The sequence below is a fragment of the Giraffa tippelskirchi genome, chromosome 8 (assembly GCF_054371585.1).
Source record: "Giraffa tippelskirchi isolate mGirTip1 chromosome 8, T2T-mGirTip1v1.2.pri, whole genome shotgun sequence".
Lineage (NCBI taxonomy): Eukaryota > Metazoa > Chordata > Mammalia > Artiodactyla > Giraffidae > Giraffa > Giraffa tippelskirchi.
Window position 1 is genome coordinate 150,047,981 of NC_137282.1, and position 21,365 is coordinate 150,069,345.

Consider the following 21,365-nt stretch of genomic DNA (forward strand, 5'->3'; position numbering starts at 1 on the left):
TAAAAACTGTAAATTGTGATGTTTTCTTACCACTATATGGTAAGAAAATCAACATCAACTAAACATAATATAAAAAAAAACCCATCTCGTGAAGAAAAGAGAATCCTCCTACACTGTTGGTAGGGATGTAGACTGGTACAGTAGTTACTGTACTATGGAAAACAAGGAGGGGTCTCAAAAAACTAAAAACAAAGTCGCCATGTGACCCAGCGATTTCACTTCTGGGCCTACATATCCAGAAAAAACTATAATTTGAAAGATTCATGCACCCTTAGGCTCACTGCAGCACTATTTACCACAGCCAAGACATGGAAGCAACTTTCATGTGTTCATCGGCAGGTGAATCGATAAAGACGGGGTACATATATACAGTGGAATATTAATCATAAAAAAGAATGAAATGCCATCTGCAGTAACATGTATGGACCTAGAGATTATCATGCTAAGTGAAGTAAGTCAGACAGAGAAAGACAAATATCATATGACATCACTTATATGTGGAATCTAAAGTAAGACACAAACGAACTTATTTACAAAACAGACTCACAGACATAGAAAATAAACATACAGTTTCCAAAGGAGAAAGATGCTGGATGTCGGGATAAAGCAGAAAGTTGGGACTAGCTGATACAAACTACTATACATAAAATAAACAACAAGGTTTTACTGTATAGCAGAGAACTATATTCCATATGCTGCTATGAACCACAATGGAAAAGAATAAGAAAAGGAATACATACACACACACACTCACACACACATAGGTATAACTGAATCACTTTGCTATACACCAGAAACTAACACAACATTGTAAATCAACTATACTTTTATATTTAAAAAAGCGCCTCAAAACCGGCTACACCGCCCCTCCTCAGAAGGCCCATTCTGTCTCCTCCCGTGTCTTGTGCCCTCCACTACTAGCTCTGCCTTTCCCTTTCTCCTACAATCCCACTGCCCAGTCTTTCTCACCATCCATCCCAGCCTTCATGCTCCATTTTCTTCTCTATATAGGGAATACAGGCCATGGGAATATGAATTAAATATACATTATTTGTTATCTTTATTTGGCTTCCCTGATGGCTCAGCTGGTAAAGAATCAGCCTGCAATGCATGAGACACAGGAGACACAGGTTTGATCCCTGGATCGGGAAGATCCCCTGGAGAAGGAAATGACAACCCACTCTACCACTCTTGCCTAAAAAATCCCATGGACAGAAGAGTCTGCTTTACATTCTCTGCTCTTAATTCCCCATTCTCTCTTTTAAGGGTCACAGTGTATTATATGAACTAGATTTTTATGGGCTCTTTCTTCTTAAAAAATTATCTTAAAGAAAATTCAGAATTGAATATGACCCTCTGTTTAATCATATGAAAGGTTATGAAAATTTCTTCAATGGCAACATTTCTAAGTAATAATATACACAGGTAGCCTTCTACCTATTTAGCTAATTCATTTTAGAGTGAATTTTACAATATAACTCCTTCGGTCCTTTCTAATCCTGCTATTAGACACTCAGAGATCATATGTTTCCATTGAGATAAAAAGGGCTTAAGTAACACTTTTATTAAAGATAGCATCACAGCAGATCCAATCAAGGCTATCTTTTATAGAACAATGATTTATCATGGACAAATACCCAAACAGGCCACCAAAGAAGACAGTTATTGATGAGCTAATTCTTCAATTATGTTTATACTATTTTTGTAAACTTAAAAAAGTTTATTACTGGCCTGAAGGTTTTTGCCCCATTTTTATTTTGAACGGTGTTGAATTTCAAGAAAATTTTCAAGAGCAGTACAACAAATCCATGTACCTCTTTCACCTAGACTCAGGAATGACATCTTGTCACATTTGTGAACACACTCTCCACATCCACAAATACAACTTCCTTTTTTTTCCTGAACCGTCTGAGAATTAGCTGCAGACATTAGGATACTTTACCTCTAAATATGTCAGCGTGTAGCTTCTAAGATCAAGAACATTCTCCCTCACATTCTCACAATACAACCACTACTCCAGGCAAGGGGAACACTGGAGAACACTGTGGTCAGAACTCGATGCTTTGGCACACACTGTTCTGTCTAAAATACACCTTGCTCTTCTTGCATAATGAACACCTCTTCCAGGAAACTCTGCTGACCAACCAGGCTAATTGAGATGCTCTTCTCTGTGCTTCCCAGAATCTTGTACAAAATTCCATACCATAATGCATTATAATTACCGGTTTAACTGCTTGTCTCTCCTGAGAGGATGGAAGAATCTTCTGGGGAGAGATGCAAATTCTTACAAGTATACTTATGCCGAGGACCTATTATGGTGCCTCAGCACACAGGAAGCCCTCAATAAACTTTGGTTCCAATCAATTTAATTAATAAGATTATGTTCAGTAAAAATGACTAAGTTGAATTCAGTTAACATTTGAAAGTACCTCTTCCTTGTCCCCACATAGGTATATATAAACATATATGTATGCACATGGATACATGCAGAGTGTACACAGTAATGTACCAGGTTCTGCACTAGGCAATGAGAAAATATCAAAATCAGTTTTCTTTGGACACTATGAAAATGCAACTTGAATAACGCACGTTTGTTGCATAGTTTCTTAACGTCTAAGCAATCCTTAGAGTTCCTTATTACCGGATAGTGATTACAGGATACCATGGCAAGTGAATACAAACTATCTTTTTACTTAGAGGTAAAACTTCCCATGTACATGTACATTCAGATGGATCAACTATCCATAAATTGATCAAGCTTTAAAATGATCTTTTTAAGTGCTTTAACAATAAGAGTTAACAAAGAGACAGTATTTCCAGGGTACACTGACATCTGACTACAGTCATGCACAGGAAAAAAAAAAATTGTTGGAATAAATTGACAATGTTGCCGCTAAATAAAAACAACCTACCTAATTCCTTTTGAAAGGTCATAATCATATAAAAATTGTTTATTTCCACACTTCCGTAAGAATTTGGAAATAACGGAAAGCTAAAACCAAACTGAACACCACAAAAGGATGACACGCTTTCTAAAAATAAGGCATCTGACTCCCCAGTCTCCAAAAATCTGCAACAAGCCTCAATGAGGCAGATTAAGTTTATCCTCTTAGCACCAGTGTGTTCTGCTCCATACACGGGGCTTTTTAAATACCCTTAGAGAGAATATAGACAGCCATGTCTATGAAAGGACCCCCTGGTGTTTCAATAGGATTCAGGAAGAGATGTTATTTTGTTTTTTGTTTCTTTTTTAAATTACAGCAGGCTCCAGTCTCAGCAGTCCAAACAGTATAGATAAAAAAGGAAGTAGGAGGAGGAAAGAACAGACATCTGTAATACAGGACCTAGTCTCAGAGAAGATTAATATGAGCTGATCACAGTGATGGGCAGAAATGTATCTAGATTCCAAGACAAACTAGAAGAGCTACAGAAGAGTTTAGAGGGTAGAGGAAACTAAAGAAGCAAAAAAGATTTGGTGTTATTTTGGCCACTGAACTCAATTACAGAATGAGGAATAAACATAACTTAAATTATTACAGAAAAATTTTATGTAATTATTACATATAATTATAATTATTACAAAAACATTTATAAACAGAATGTTTTTAAGACAAACATTTTCTGATCCTAAATGTCTTTCTCATAAGTGAACTCCACCAAACATACAATCAAATAGGATCAGAAATTCTGTAGTTATAATCAGGGAACTTTGACTTTAAATATAAAGCTTATTAATATTTCAAGTATTTAAACAGCAAACAGTTTTCTATTTTCTAATACTTTCTTATATTCAGTCTCTTCCCAGCTATCTGTAAGGCCTCCTCAGACAGCCATTTTGCTTTTTTGCATTTCTTTTCCATGGGGATTTTCTTGATCCCTGTCTCCTGTACAATGTCACGAACCTCTGTCCATAGTTCATCAGGCATTCTGTCTATCAGGTCTAGTCCCTTAAATCTATTTGTCACTTCCACTGTATACTCATGAGGGATTTGATCTAGGTCATACCTGAATGGTCTAGTGGTTTTCCCTACTTTCTTCAATTTAAGTCTGAATTTGGCAATAAGCAGTTCATGATCTGAGCCACAGTCTGCTCCTGGTCTTGTTTTTGCTGACTGTATAGAGCTTCTCCATCTTTGGCTGCAAAGAATATAATCAATCTGATTTAGGTGTTGACCATCTGGTGATGTCCACGTGTACATCAGAGAAGCGAAAAGCAAAGGAGAAAAGGAAAGATATTCTCATCTGAATGCAGAGTTCAAAAGAATAGCAAGGAGAGATAAGAAAGCCTTCCTCAGCGATCAGTGCAAACAAATAGAGGAAAACAACAGATTGGGAAAGACTAGAGACCTCTTCAAGAAAATTAGAGATACCAAGGGAACATTTCATGCAAAGAGAGGCTCGATAAAGGACAGAAATGGTATGGACCTAACAGAAGCAGAAGATATTAAGAAGAGGTGGCAAGAATACACAGAAGAACTGTACAAAAAAGATCTTCACGACACAGATAATCACGATGGTGTGATCACTCACCTAGAGCCAGACATCCTGGAATGTGAAGTCAAGTGGGCCTTAGAAAGCATCACTACGAACAAAGCTAATGGAGGTGATGGAATTCCAGTTGAGCTATTTCAAATCCTCAAAGGTGATGCTGTGAAAGTGCTGCACTCAATATGCCAGCAAATTTGGAAAACTCAGCAGTGGCCACAGGACTGGAAGAGGTCAGTCTTCGTTCCAATCCCAAAGAAAGGCAATGCCAAAGAATGCTCAAACTACCGCACAATTGCACTCATCTCACATGCTAGTAAAGTAATGCTCAAAATTCTCCAAGCCAGGCTTCAGCAATACGTGAACCGTGAACTTCCAGATGTTCAAGCTGGTTTTAGAAAAGGCAGAGGAACCAGAGATCAAATTGCCAATATCCGCTGGATCATCAAAAAAGCAAGAGAGTTCCGGAAAAACATCTATTTCTGCTTTATTGACTATGCCAAAGCCTTTGACTGTGTGGATCACAATAAACTGTGGAAAATTCTGAAAGAGATGGGAATACCAGATCATCTGACCTGTCTCTTGAGAAACCTGTATGCAGGTCAGGAAGCAACAGTTAGAACTGGACATGGAACAACAGACTGGTTCCAAATAGGAAAAGGAGTACGTCAAGGCTGTATATTGTCACCCTGCTTATTTAACTTATATGCAGAGTACATCATGAGAAACGCTGGGCTGGAAGAAACACAAGCTGGAATCAAGATTGCCAGGAGAAATATCAATAACCTCAGATACGCGGATGACACCATCCTTATGGCAGAAAGTGAAGAAGAACTAAAGAGTCTCTTGATGAAGGTGAAGGAGGAGAGTGAAAAAGTTGGCTTAAAGCTCAACGTTCAGAAAACTAAGATCATGGCATCTGGTCCCATCACTCCATGGGAAATAGATGGGGAAACAGTGGAAACAGTGTCAGACTTTACTTTTTTGGGCTCCAGAATCACTGCTGATGGTGACTGCAGCCATGAAATTAAAAGACGCTTACTACTTGGAAGGAAGGTTATGACCAACCTAGATAGCATGTTTAAAAGTAGAGACATTACTTTGCCAACAAAAGTCCATCTAGTCAAGACTATGGCTTTTCCAGTGGTCATGTATGGATGTGAGAGTTGGACGGTGAAGAAAGCTGAGCGCCGCAGAATTGATGCTTTTGAACTGTGGTGTTGGAGAAGACTCTTGAGAGTTTCTTGGACTGCAAGGAGATCCAATCAATCCATCCTAAAAGAGATCAATCCTGGGTGTTCATTGGAAGGTCTGATGTTGAAGCTGAAGCTCCAATACTTTGGCCACCTCATGCGAAGGGTTGACTCATTGGAAAAGACCCTAATGCTGGGTAGGATTGGGGGCGGGAGGAGAAGGGGACGACAGAGGATGAGATGGTTGGATGGCATCACCGACTCGATGAACATGGGTTTGGGTGGACTCCGGGAGTTGGTGATGGACAGAGAGGCCTGGCGTGCTGCAGTTCATGGGGTCGCAGAGAGTCGGACACGACTGAGCGACTGAACTGAACTGAACTGAACTGATATTCAGTCTGAAGGTGCATCAAGCAGGTATCTTAATACAAATACAACATCATTTGTTCATTCAATCATTCTTTCACTCATCCTTCTTCTAGCAAGTATCTGTTGAGTATTATTATGTGCCAGACACTGTTTCAGATCTAGAGATGAGGTCTCTGCCCTCAAGAAATGTATTCCAGTGAGAGACAATAAAGTGAGATAAAGAATATGTTGTCAAGTAAAAATAACTGCTAATAAAATGTCTGAAAGCAGGAATAAAAGGAACGAGTCATACTGCAGTTGGGAAAGGATGCTGTCATTGTCGACACGGGATAGTGAGGACAACTCAGGATGACATGAAATCTGAATGAATCAAGTAGCAAACCCAGTAGACCAGCGACCTGAAGGAAGAGCGCTTGCAGCAAAAGCACTGCAAGTGCAAAGACCCAGCACAAGCACTTTTACAATTCCCAAGGGAGCACAGAGCTGTCAGTGTGGTTGGGGCACAATGGGTAAGGGATGTGTGCTGGAAAAAAAAAATTGTAAAATGGGAGCCACCGGTGACAGCAGTTGGTGTAAGAGGCTCAAGCTCACTGCGTGGAGCTAAGAGAGTAAATATTACACATCCATAACCTATTAACTATTGTATGTGATGGATATGCAAGCTGGATATTATAATTGCTAGTGAAAGCTCTCAATAACTCCATGTTTTAAGATACTGTCAAACCTATGCTCAAAAATATTCAAAACAGTTTTGGAATCCTCAAATCACTAGATTTGGCATATAAGAAGGGCCAGGACAAGAAGTAACAGAAAATGCCACTGTCCAGTCTTTTTTAAATTGCTTTCTTTCACTGTTTTTTTTTTGAAGAAGGGAATTTATTACAATTGACCAAAATGCATGAAACAAGACTCATGTATTTAAATAGAAATAAGCAAAAAACCCAAGACCAGAAACACATTTATGCTTTCTAGTTGGGAGCACCAAGAGAAAAAGAAAGTGGTATCATCCTTATATATCTGCTCCTTTTTCTTCTTCTTCCCATCCAACAGAGCCTAAACACTATTACTGGGCATAATTCTACTACCCCATCACTGAGCATCACTTAGGCTGACATCCAACAAACCAACAACTGCCACAAACTCGGAGAGTCTTCAAAGATGTTCGACCACTACAATGACTTCAGGAAGAAGGACAGGTAAGAATAAGTAAAATAGAATCCTCTCTTGTGTGGCAGGGGAAAAGAAAGGACAAAGAGGCTTGTGCTCAAAAATCTATTACCCACACACCAAGTAACTATCATGATAAATAAAATAACTGAGGTCAGTTTTACTCTTTTTTACTATAACTGGCAACTGACCAAAAAATGGGCTAGTTAAAATAGTCAAGAAGCATTACTTGTGCCCTTTCCAGGTGTAATATCATAGAGATCAGAAGATATTTATGCTTTCTGCTGAGTAAAACTAAAAAAACGTGGGGGGAAGAGGTGAGTGCTATTTCTATATAATGAAATGTTACAGTACAATTTTAGGACAAAAATATATTTAAACGTTTGGAGGTTGTACGGAGAAGTTGGTGGTTGGGCCTGGAGAAGAAGATGAATCAGAATAGGAAGGTCTGATTTTCATAATCAACTAACTCTTCAATTTAAAATTTCTAAGAACAAAGCACTATAAACATTTGCACATTATATTAATAAAAGTTTTTAATATGTATTATAATAGAATAACATATATGCCAAAGCCTAGCTCTATAGCTTGACCAGTCTATGCTAATCAAAATTATATCCACCAACCATCTGTTTCTGTAGAGGAATGTATAATATCCAGTATGAACTGTGGACTCTGGCCATGTTAATGACAGCAAATAATTTTAATTAAAAAGAAAGATTGTGAGGACTTCCATTTCTACAGACGAAGAATTAACTGTAACAAGAATTGCCTTCATGCTGTAAACAACTAGAAATTTTGACAGAATATATAGAACAACAATCATCAGACAAGGACCAGAAGGCAGTGCAGGACTATGATTTTTGAGAGAAGCACATAAGGTGAGTCCTGTAACTGTTCATCTTACTGCCTGGCGGCATTTTCTAGGCCACAGCACAGAAAAAGAGAAGCAAATAGAGCCTGGTGATCTTGCCAAATTGAGGAGATGGAAACTGGAGTTCAGAGAGCTACCTTTACAGGTGCAAATATTATCAACAAGAAAGAGGTACAGAGATAAGAGTTCCAAAGAATAGCAGATGGCTCCCCTCAAGTTTTTCACTGAGAATGCATGGGAGGAAAAACTAAACCCCAAAGTTGGGTTAAGAATCACAGAAAAGCAGTAAGACAAACAATTCCTTGAAGTCACAAAGGACCAGAAACAGTCTGTTCCTACAAGCCAAAAGGCAGACTTCAGAATACACAAATCACTGGATAGAGTCCTTACAAGGTTAACCACCTTAGGGGTAGAAAAAACATTTGTGTTAAACTAAAAGCTGCTCTATGTGTGTTAGTTGCTCCGTTGTGTCCAACTCTGCGACCCTATGAGCTACAGCCCACCAGGCCCCTCTGTCCATGGGATTCTCCAGGCAAGAATGCTGGAGAGGGTTGCCAGTTCCTTCTCCAGGGGATCGTCCTGACCTAGGGATCAAACCCAGATCTCCCACAATGGAGGCATATTCTCTACTTCCTGAGCCACCAGGGAAGCCCCATAGCTGCTCTGGACCTATACTAGTGGACCTGAAAAAGAGCCTAAAAAAATAAATAAAGCTAATTTCCAACTATTTAAAACAGGACAAAGTCCAAAAAGAACACAACAAAATTCAAAATGATTTTCAAAATGCCTGGCATCGGAACAAAAATGACCAGACATGCATATAACAAAATACTGACTATGTTTATGATGTGGAGAAAAACATTAGTCAAATGAAACAGAGTCACAAATGACAGAGATGACAAAGTTATCAGACGAGGACATTAAAATGGCTACTGTAGATAGCATTCACCTGTTCGAAAAATATGAACATGATGAGAAAATAACCAGAAAAATTTAAAAGACTGTACTGGAACTTCTGGAGATAAAGATCTAGTAACAGACACTCACCAAAATGAAGCAAAGAGGCACAGAGAGCATTGAGAGTGAGCATGCACAGAGCGACAGTAAGCCGGTCAACACACGCACAGCGAGGGTCCCTAAAGGAACAGCGGGACTTGTTTCCAAATCTGATAAAAACTATAAAAGTGTTAGAAACTCAATCAGCCTCAGTAGAATAAAGAACCACACCAAAGGATATTATAAATTAATTGCTTTTTAAAAATAAAGAGGAACTTTCAAAAGCAACTGAGGATGAGGATGACATTATACACAGGCATAGATATAAAAACCACAGAAAGCTTCTTGTTAGAACCATGCAATTCAGAATGTAATGGAGAAACAGCCTCAAAACACTCAAACACTGAACTAGAATTTTGTATTCAAAGAAAATAGAAAAATATTTTTCCAATGATAAATAAACACTTCAGACAAACAAAGCTGAGAAAATTCATTGTAAAGAATATTATGCATATTTAAAGCCTACAGCAACCATGGGCTTCCCTGGTGGCTCAAACAGTAAAGAATCTGCCTACAATGTGGAAAAACTGGGTTCAATCCCTGGGTTGGGACAATCTCCTGGAAAAGGGCAAGGTAACTCACCCAGTATTGTTGCCTGGAGATTACCCATGGACAGAGGAGCCTGACAGGCTACAGTCCATGGGGTAGCAAAGAGTCATACATTCCAGGTGGAGCTAATGGTAAACAACCCGCCTGCAAATGCAGGAGACACCAGAGACGTGAACTTGATCCCCAGGTCGGGAAGATCCTCTGGAGAAGGAAACTTGAAAAGTACTAACTAAAACTCAAAAGAAAGAAAGCTTTAGTAACATTAGAAATAAGAACTGACTGAAGAAAATCAAAACACAGTATAGATAACACATGAGATGCATTAAGAGTATAAGCCCACACCATTCAATATGACAGCTACCAGCCACATTTGGCTACTGAATATTTAAAATGTGATTAGTTCAAATTGAGATGTGCAGTAAATACACAGATTCTGAAGACTTAGTATAAAGAAAGACTGTAAAATCTCATTAAGAACTTTTATGTTGATTATAAGTTGAAATTATTATATTTTGGATATATTGGGTTAATTAAAACATTTGATAAAATTTAACCTGTAGTTTTTTCTTTTACTTTTCTTAATGTGACTACTAGAAACTTTTAAATCACATAGTTGGTTCACATTGTATTTGTATTGGACAGCACTGTTTATATAGACTATAAAATTGTCTACAATGCAGAACTAAAAGAACACGAAGTTTCATTCATTAATAAAAACTACTTTCTTCTAAATAATCAAGGGAAACTGAAAAGTTTCAGTTAGATAACAATAGATGTAAGATGCTATCCCCTATACATTTTATACTTCATTTACTTATGTGTTTTTATTTGATTGTGTTGCTATATTTTATTAAAATCTCACAAAATATTAAAGTTAATAAAAATGCCATTAGCAAACTCCCAATTCTACTACAACCATTTTGTGTATTATGTTTAAGTCATCTTTGACATGCACATTTCATATAGTTCACAATATAAAAAAAAGTAGCAAGATTATTATTCTATTTAAAACTATAGTTAAAAATTCCTTGAATACTTAATTTGATACTTTGTATTACTACAAACAGCATTCCCAAACTTTGATACAAAGATCTACCAATTGCCTCTAATTGTAAGCCATTATTTATATCATAATTTAAAAATGAGGAAACATAGAAAATGAGTGAGATAAGTGGCTCACTTATTATTAACCAACATATCAGTTGAGTATAAATCCTTTAAAAAGCTCCTAATTTCCAAGGCTGACATACACAACTTTGCTCCTTTGTGAAAAAATGAAATATCACCCATTCGTGTTTGAAATATCAAACATTCATGTTAACTTAATAATAAGTTTGCCTTCCCTCAATTCCCCTGCATGAAACCATTACAAGGAACTCTCTACCTTCTCTTCCATTCCTGCAGTCAATACATTATTATGATATTTTCTAACTATGCAGAAATGATTTAAAAAGAAATTAGAGTACTTGTGGTAACTGCACTGGCCCAAACTCAGCCAACTTCAGCCAAGTCATTTTGTTAATTTTTTTTTTTTTTTTAATAAGTAGGTTGGTTACGTTTTTTAAATGCTTTAATTTACCTCTATTAAGTCTGCAAAATCTCTTCCAGGAAACCCAATCTCAATATTTCAAATGGGTTTATTTAAATATTCTTTAAAAAATAAAAAACCCTTTGTTGTGTGTGGTGGTGGGGATTTATTCTGTATTCTGAAATTTCCTAGTTCTTTTGTGTTATTTCATGTGACTTCAACTGGCTAAGGATTAAGCTGAGGTCCTAGAGAGGGTCTCTTTCACTCTCTATTTATTCTTAAGATCTCCCAAAGTATCCCTGGTAACTCGGTGAATAGCACAGGAGGGAGGAGCCAGCACAAGGAAACATGGAGAAAAATGTCTAACACACAACAGCTTACTTCTAATTATGTTTATAGTGTATTTTCGCTCTTCCCCACCACCACTGAGGATGAAAACTACAGTAAGACTGAGATTTTCACCTGTTTTCTTCACTAATATATCTCCTGTAATAGACCACTGCCTGAGACTTCATGGGCGTCCAACGTGTATTTGTTGATTTAGTTACTCAGTTAATAAAAGGACAGGACGAGAAAAACACACAAAGTGCTAGAGAAGGAGAAGACGACCCGGGAGAGGGCATGGAGGGCTGAACGGGGAGCCTGCAAACGCAGTGCTCGGATTTCAGCGGCAGGAACAGAAGGAAGTCACAGTATTTGAAGCAGAATACAAAATATAAATATGGGGGGGGGCTGGGAGGAAGTTTCTAGAAGGAGGGGAGATATATACATATATGTGTGTGTGTGTGTGTGTGTGTGTGTGTGTGTGTGTGTATAGTTATGACTGATTTGAGATGCTGTGTGGCAGAAACCAACACAATACTGTAAAGCAATTATCCTTCAATTAAAAACTTTAAAATGAAAAAAAATGCTTTTCTCATTATAGTAGAAAACTGCACAATCAAAAAATACTTAAAATATACTGAACAGTATTTAACAGAAAAAAATCAAAGACTCTAAAATAATCATAATAAATTATTTGAGCTTCAGTTAATACATGTTTTCTATTCAGGCATTAATTTGTCATCTTTCATACATCCAGTCAAGTAAAGGCTAGACATCAAAACAATGAGAAAAAGTTCTCTGAAAAATACTGACAATTGAGATACTTCTTTGAATTAAGTTCATATTTTCCTTTTGAAATGAAGAAAACAGCATTATTTTAATGGGAAAAAAGAGTTCCACTAGAGAATCATTTCGGAGAAGGCAATGGCACCCCATTCCAGTACTCTTGCCTGGAAAATCCCATGGACGGAGGAGCCTGGTGGGCTGCAGTCCATGGGGTCGCTACGAGTCAGACACGACTGAGCGACTTCACTTTCACTTTCATGCATTGGAGAAGGAAATGGCAACCCACTCCAGTATTCTTGCCTGGAGAATCCCAGGGACGGGGGAGCCTGGTGGGCCGCCGTCTATTGGGTCGCACAGAGTCGGACACGACTGAAGTGACTTAGCAGCAGTAGCAGAGAATCATTCAAAGATCATCACTTTATACAGAAGTGCATTTTATTCAGTTCCATAGAACTCCACACATTTGAAATGTCAAAGGTCAAGCCAGAAGATGATAACCCAGAAGCAGTCAGGACAACCAGAGACCTTGGGCTTAAACACCATTCTCCCATAAAAACAATGCAATTCAAGAACCCATTTCCCTTAGCAAAGAGTACAACTTCCTGATTTAAAGTAGCTAATGTTAGGATGCTTCTAAAAATTATCACCTTATTAAAAAAAAAAAATACCATCAAATGAATCGAATTTGAAGAATTTGTCTTCAAATAAAAAGCTTCCCACGTTACATAAAGAAGAAAAATGTTATATACTTATTTGCTATTAGAAGCGAAAAGACTGGCTTCTGAAACAGGTCTTATTACTGCCATTAACATCACAAAGTAGTACTTATTAAGAAGTCACCATTGAGTCCTATGTGATGTTTGCCAGTTTCTTAAGGCACTTATAAACAAAGTGGATGACACGTTTATGAAAGAATTTAAAAGTACATGTAGAGAATATTTTTAATTACATATTTATAAGATATTATCTATCTTGTAAATAATCACAAGGAGTAGGCCAGGGAGATGTGAAAGTGATAATGTCAACATGCAATGGAAAGAATATTCCATGTTTCTGAGGTATTAAACTGAGATACATGTAGGTTCAATCCCTGGGTTGGGAAGATACCCTGGAAGAGGACCTGGCAACCCATTCCGGTATTCTTGCTTGAAGAGTCCCATGGGCAGAGGAGCCTGGCAGGCTACAGTCCATGGGGTTGCAAAGAGTCATACATGACTAAGCAACTAAGCACAGCACAGCACATAACAAAGATAAAATATATTATAGCTATATTTATTATTATATAAGCACTAATACAAAGGAGAATCTAGAGGACAAGAAACTGTGGTGTAAAGGAATCAATTCCATCACTGGGGAGCTGTGGACACTCTCTTCCATAGAGAGGACAGGGGAGGGTCTGGCGTGCAGTAGCAGGAGTCCAATTCCACATCCACATAGGGCGACTTGAACAATTGGAGGAAAAACAGTGGGAAGGACAAGGGGGGAAACTATCTGGCTTTTTATCAAATATATTACAATTCATCTGAAACCACGACTTGCATAATAGTTACCAGAGGAGACCAAAGGTAAAGAATATTTTATAAATTACAAGGCTATTAATAGTCATTAGCAATAAAAAGGGGCTTTCCTCGATGATGGCTCAGCAGGTAAAGAATCTGCCTGCAATGTAAGAGACCTGGATTCAATCCCTGGATCAAGATGATCCCACGGAGGAGGAAATGCCAACCCACACCAGTAAAATTGCCTGGAGAATCCCATGGACAGAGAAGCCTAGTGGGCTACAGTCCATGGGGTCGCCAAGAATCAGACAGAACTTAGTGACCAAACAACAACAACATACAAGAGATATGACTTCATCTTCTGTAAATCAAATATTCATGGGAAATCATTCTCTCAGTTAAATTCCATCCTTATGAGATTTTCCATTTCACATCTTCTAGTTCCATATTTGACTAAAATTCTTTCACACTACGTAGTGACCCTTGGTCTTTTCAAACAATTGTGATCAGCACCACAGTACGCATGATGCTTTGAACATTACCAGTTTCAGCAAATAACAAACCAGCTTTACTATTAAAAGAAATAAAAACGAACAATGAACCTAGATTGCAGAAATCTCTATTGATCACAGAATTGCCGTCAGTGACCCTAACAGCTATTTTATTATAAAAGGCCCTCAAATGAGAAAATATGCAATTTATCTTTATGCAAGAAATGTACCGAATATAGTCTAAGATTCAGTGCTTAAAAATATTCATCCAACTGGGATGATTTCAGATTAAAGAAAATAAGGACTGTGTAATTATATACACTTACCTTGACAAACAGAAAGCAATCTGTGATTAGAACATAGCAATTAGTTACAAAATGCTTCACATGGATTTAATTACCCATCAGTCTACATGTAGCTTAATTACTTTTATCTCATTGCATCAGTAAAAGATTTCTGCCTAAGGCAACTGCCAGTCATATATTTATAAAGGCTTCTAGACTTTACAGTGAATACATTATAACATTCAGTCAAACGTGCTAAAGTTACAGTTGCAGAGACATTCTTAATTTTGAGTCTCTAGTTTTAGTTCAGAAATGTCTCATCACTGTCTTCCAGTCAACTCTCATCCAACTTTCACATGGACACTGTTACCTATTTGGCTGTATAATACTGTTTACTAAAACACAACTTCTGTTTATCCTAAACCTGTAAGAGCCAAAAGGAAAGACCTCTAAAATCAAAACAATTATCTTACTGTCCTGAGGCAAAGGACACTATAGACACTATAGTCTCATGAGTAAGGTAAATACTTAAATTCAGAAAGAAGGTGACTCTTTCAGGGGAGATGAAGATAGTCCTTTCACTCAGTGCTCATCTGCTGAGAAGCTTGGAAAGATGTTGGCTTCATCGGATGGGGATTTCTGTGTGTGGGGCTCAGAATGGGAAGCGCTGTCTTCCACTGCTCTTGCCTTAGGAAGAGGGTTGTGCAATTCAGCCAGCCACAGTTTCATTCCTAAAACCTTTGCTGATTAACTTGGTATCTTTGGGCTAGTTATTTAACTAGGATGTAAGCATAAATAATAACCATCTCATCTAACTGTTCAATTCAATAACAAAAAATATCTAGTAGAGAGTCTGATCCGTAGCAGGGATGTAACAAAAAAAGTTAACACTGTTTCCTGGGAGGGGTCTGTGAGGTTTACATGAATTCATCAGAAAAAGTGGTCTCTTCGGAACTAAGTAGAAAAAGAAAATTCTCCCTCCATTTTTTTTTAAGGGAATATTTTTGGTGTTGGTTAGGAAATTAGATTCTTTGAGAAGTGGGAGTTTTCAAAGCTCTGGAATCTGGTGTTACGGAATTCTGGCCTCACCCTATTTAGAACCTTTGAAGAAATGACCATCTGTTAAGGAAGGCACATCTTTGGGCCAGAAGGCATATGGACATCTAGTAAGGCTTTCTTTAGGGCTCACAAGTCACTAAGTATCCCTCTGTAATTTCTGTTTTACTCAAACCAGAGTTGCTTCTGCTTAAATACATACAAAATCAACAAGAAAAGAGATTAAGTGCTACTGTGCTTAAGAATAACTTACAAAGCATCTTAAAAATTCAAGCAGAGTGGGTAAAATTCTACCGAAGTACATCTAGGTGATGTCGATCTAAGTCTAGGTATTCTGTTGATATTGATAACCACACCTAGAGAAACACCTGGGGCTAGGCTTCATGGGAATATACAGCAACAGCAATTAAATATATTATCAAAATTCTTAAAAAAAAAATCTTTTCAAGACTTTTAAAATTCCCTCCCTGCAATCAGTTAACACACTATGATTTCATACTTCCCAATTATTGATCCCGAAAAGGATTCTAGGCTCTCGATTCTTAGCAAGAGTTTGCAAATAGTTCTTGTGTCACCATGATGAACAGGTTTCCCACTACAGTTAAAAGAAACACAGAATGGACAGAGGTAAGACAATGGCCAGAGTTTACGGTTAGGTGTGAGAGCTAAAATACAGAATAAGATCTCAGTGTTTTGAGATGCATATTAAATATGTAAAGATAACCTATACTGTAAAATCAATCCCCTGAAGATCTTAGGGAGGTTTACTCCTTTGCTTGTAAACCTCAAAGTAAGTAGTACAGAGTAGTTGCTCAAAAAGCACCTGGAAGTTCTTACAGTGTGTGTTTCATTCACTTAGGTGCTCTCAGCTCTTCATACAATGACCATAGCACATAATAACTACTTAACTAATATTTGCTAATGGAAGAAAAGCAATGGGGCAGAAGGCAGGGAAATGATTCAAATATTTAACCTTTGTGGAAAGGATGCATTTGTTTTTAATAATAAAATTTTCCAATATTTCTGTAGTTAGGAAACAATTTTTTAGAAAGTGTTCTGAAGATATTAGATCCCACAGAGACAAATAACCACCACACACTAAAACAAAACAAACAAACCCCCCCCATCTGTACTTCAATCCTTTTGTGTAGCTTGTCCAATAGTACAGAAATAGAAAATAGTTTTTCTATTTTCTAAATAGAAAACCCAAAAATAGAAAAATTGTTTTGTTTGGAGAAAGAACATGTTCTTTTTCTTTTTTAATTTTTACTTGTATTGTAGCATAGTTGATTAACAATGCTGTGTTAGTTTCAGGTGTAGACAGAAGTGACTCAGTTATACATATGATGTATCTATTCATTTTCAAATTCTTTTCCAATTTAGGTTATTACAGATTATTGAGCAAGGTTGCTTGTGCTATACAGTGTAGGTCCTTGCTGACTGTAAGTTCTAATTATAGCAGTGTATACATGTCAATCCCAAACTCTCAACCTCCCCTTCCTCCCCACGCTTCCCTCCTGGTAACCATAAGTTCGTTCTCTGAGTCTGTTTCTACTTTGTAAATAAGTTCTCTTTTTTTTAGATTCCACATACAAGTGACATCATATGATATTTGTAAGAAAGACCAGGTTCTAGTGCCCCAGGATGGCCTCTTACTAGTCAGTGACAATGACCACGTTAAAATCTTCTGTATTGTTTGTAAAGTGGGCACAGCAACGTTGAACTGTGACAATTCAATGATGGCAAATTTTCCAGTAAAGAACTCAGCACAGGACCTAAAGCCAGCAAGGCCAACTACTTTGTATGGTTACTCCTCTAAATTGAAGAGGCTTCAAAGATGAACTATCACTAGAAACACACACACAAATATACATCCCTGGGTATCAGTACAGCACAGATGCTCACGTTACAGGAGCTTTTGAGTCAGCCTGGTTTAGAATTCTGGCTCTACCATTTGCCACCTGGGTAGGAGACGCAGGTTCGACCCTGGGTTGGGAAGATTCCCTGGAGAAGGAAATGGCAACCCACTCCAGTATTCTTGCTTGGAGAATCCCATGGACAAGGAGGAGCCTGGTGGGCTACAGTCGACGGGGTCACAAAGGAGTTGGACATGACTTAGCAACTAAGCAACAAGAAAGCCTTGGGTAAAGTCAACTCCATAACTCAGAGCACAAGTTTCCTCAGGTGTGAGATGAAGATAATTATACCCACACCTCACAGGGGAGACATAAAGATAAACGAAATAATCCATACAAAGCAATTCCCACGCTGGCTGCCACAGACTATACAACAAATACTAGAAACGTTACTATTATGTGAAATACCAAAGTAACAACAAGGCGGTCTGGGTCCATTTCAGGTCTCAATGCAGGTTTTGTTTGCTGGATCAGGGGCCATTGCCTTTGGAAACTGGAAATGACAATATGTTTACGAAGGCATTTGAGTTACTCTGAATTTCCATTTGGAGAAGAAAACTACTTATTTGACAGTCGAGTTACAATAAAAAGGATAACTGTGGCACAGTCTGTTCAGATCTATATGCAGAAATGGCCCCATTTGCAAACGGGAACTACCCAAGCACAGAAATAGAGCTTGATGCTGGGCTTTAAAAACAATAAAGTTAATTAAAAGAAAAAAAAAAACTTTTTATAGAGTTCAAAAACAAGTTAATTTTTCTCAAATTCACATTTATAGTGTTAACAGTCAAGGAGTTAAGAAAGCAATGAAATAAGTGCTTAGAACCACTTCAACTGACTTCTCTTAAATAGCTTTCATTAGTTTGGTTTGAGTCTGCTTTGTAGCACATGAAGTGCTCTTAAAATTAGATTTGTTGTTTTAATGCAGCTTTTCTTGGCACTTTTTGGTCAAGAAAGAAGTCCAGAAATTACTGACACTTTTGATCTGGAAAATCCAAACCAACTTGATAAATTTTTTTGAAAATGAACTTTATGAAGACAAGTTAAAATTAGAGAAGAAAAAGAAAATACAGTTTTAGAATATTTAAACAAGTACTTACATCATAAGCCAGGAGCCGACACCTTTTTTTTTTTTTTTTTAATAAAACTGCACTAAATCTCTAGCCTTTCTTCCTTGTATATTTTCTGGTCCAAATGGGATGGGAAACCTTGACGTGAGTTAGTCCTTGAATGATGTGCGGGAAGGGGCCATCAGCAGCCCACCTGCCCATGGAGAAGAACACAGGCACCAGTGACCACTGAGGTTGACAGGGGTAGATTTTCAGGGCTGGTGTGAGACAGCAAAAATTAAAAATAATAAATCTAGCCCATGCCCTGCCTGCTACAAATCAAACCCCCAAAACCCTATTTTGATGATTATGAATGTTAAAGAAAGGCCAAATACAAAGCAAAAATCACTGCTGCTGACATCAAAATACACAGAAAGACTATTAAAAAACAGGATTAAGATTAAACAGGAAACATCCAATCTGCTATCATTCCTTCCTTGTGAGTAGCTGCCCTTTTCAGAACATCCTCATCCCATTGTCTTCTTGACTCTATCTTACTTTCCCTACTGTGGCTCTGGATAGAGTCCATCTCTGCTCCATCTTCTCCTACACTGTGCTGCACTGGTAACTAGTACCCTTGCCCTCAAGTTAGCCTTTAATACCAGAAAGAATGCATAATATCTCTATGTGTCCTCTCCCCAAGAAGACCAGGAGTATCCCCAAAGAAAAGCCAGCAAATGAGTGGTTGCATGTATTAAAACCATATGTTGTCACCATCCTCACAGGAAGGCCATCTCACTAAGCTGGGGCCTTTAAGTGAGGATCTTTCCAGGGTCTACTGGGAATCCTCCTTATTATCTGGGAACTAGCAAGATTTAGTCAATAAATGTCAGAAGAAGCTAAATTTCCACTGTATAAGGTTAAAATTAGGAAGGGGAGGAGGCCTTACTTTCTCTTACAAAATGGAATCAATACTGGCTGTCTTCTGCAAATAATAACTTCAAGCTCAGATGCAACTCAAAAGAGTATCATAGAAGTATTATAAGTATATATAATAATTATAAGTATTATAAGTCCAGGTCTCTAGCTCATATGTATTGTGGGTTGAATAGATTTTTGTATGGAAAAGGTCCATAATTTTTTTCAATTTTTTTCAATTCCAGGTTTTGCACATCTAACTTTTAAAAGAATAGGGAAATCTCAGGAACAGTCTATGGTGGGAGAAAGGGTTTTAAATGAAGCTCTTTCAATACTGTTTACCTTTAAATAAGTCACTTGACTTTGCTGGACCTTACTTTCTTCATCTGGAGAATAAGGAGATTAAAATAGGCTATTTAGCTCAAATCTTCTGGGTTAGAGATTGCCTTTGACACGGTGGAAGTTATGGATCCCTTTCCAGAAATAAGCCACATACAATATTTAGCTTGATCTTTCAGGGGATTCAAAGATGCCTGAAAGCACATGTGTGGAAGAATTCTTCAATTATATTTTTAAAATGTGATGCTAGAGACCATACACAGAATAAACCATTAAAAAAATTAAGATATACAATTTTTACCACTAGAAAATCAGCTGCCTAACATTCACACTAAATAACTAACTGTCAAGCAATTACTTGAAAGATATAAATTTAAAAGAACTGTGAAATTACCAGACTGTCCATGGTACCCACAAACACTCATACTTTCTGCTAGTTGTAAAATAATCACTTTATCAACCAAGGATGTCCACTAATGATTGGGAAGTGACTTAAGTAGAATAAAGGTCATAATTTCTCTCCAACTAGAAACTTTCAAAGCTCTCACCAAATATTAATGAAGTAGTTGGATGAACTAAAATAAGTTTTGTTCAGAAACAGTCATTACCCTTTTGCATCAAACGCAGGCTGTTCACTTAGAGAAAGAGTGGTTAAGAAGATAGCATCTCAATTAACAACAGTCAAATGAGACAGTTAATAAAAAACCTTCTAAGAGTTTCATAAAAATTCACAGAATTAGTTTTTATATTCAGCAAAGCTCTTATTAAAGCGAACAAATTTTATCATGACTATTAAAGACAGTAATGTAATTAAATATAGATAGTTCTTGCAAGTTTAACCTAGAATATATCATTCTCAAAGGGAAAAAAAAATATGTGTTATTCCTGGTTGAGTTATTGGATGGTTTCCAATAAATAACCATCATTCCAGGCTTATCAGCTACCAAAGCAAATAGAAAATAGTAAAGCAAAAAGGCACATCCCTCCTTCAGGAAACCAAGGACGTGACTCCTAGAGTATCCTTTAAGTTGTAGAATTCTAGAGTTTTGACATATATTCTTGTCCAACATAGGTCAAAAATTTGATTTTCCACTTATCTTTGTTACTGTGGATAAAAATCAATGAAAAAGTAATATTAATGCAAAATAGGTGTACTCCTATTGAATTATTAATAGGCAATACAACTGTAAATGTTTTTGTTCATCATTCTTCACTGCCCTTGCAAACAATTTCAAAATGGAAGGTGCTGAAGCATGAAGACTGTTTGCAGCCATTGCTTTTTGAAATCACAGTGCTGGGAATTGGTGGAATTCTAGCTTCCTTGGGTTATTATCAGACATTGTGAACTTTTCTTTGAAAGCAAACTATAAATTCACAAGGGGGTCCCTTGCCTTCAATCAAGGAAATGTTTAAAACAACCCCCATCTGCCATTTTAATGTATTCTTCTCAAAGACTGCCATAAATATTTAATACAAGAAAGG

The 21,365-nt window shown here is 37.3% G+C and overlaps 1 protein-coding gene across 44 annotated transcripts in view; it reads right to left on the reverse strand.

Moving 5' to 3' along the window:
• CDKAL1 (CDKAL1 threonylcarbamoyladenosine tRNA methylthiotransferase) overlaps positions 1-21,365 on the reverse strand; it is a 918,695-nt gene that overhangs the window by 534,462 nt on the left and 362,868 nt on the right. The gene's annotated exons all lie outside the window — the stretch shown is intronic.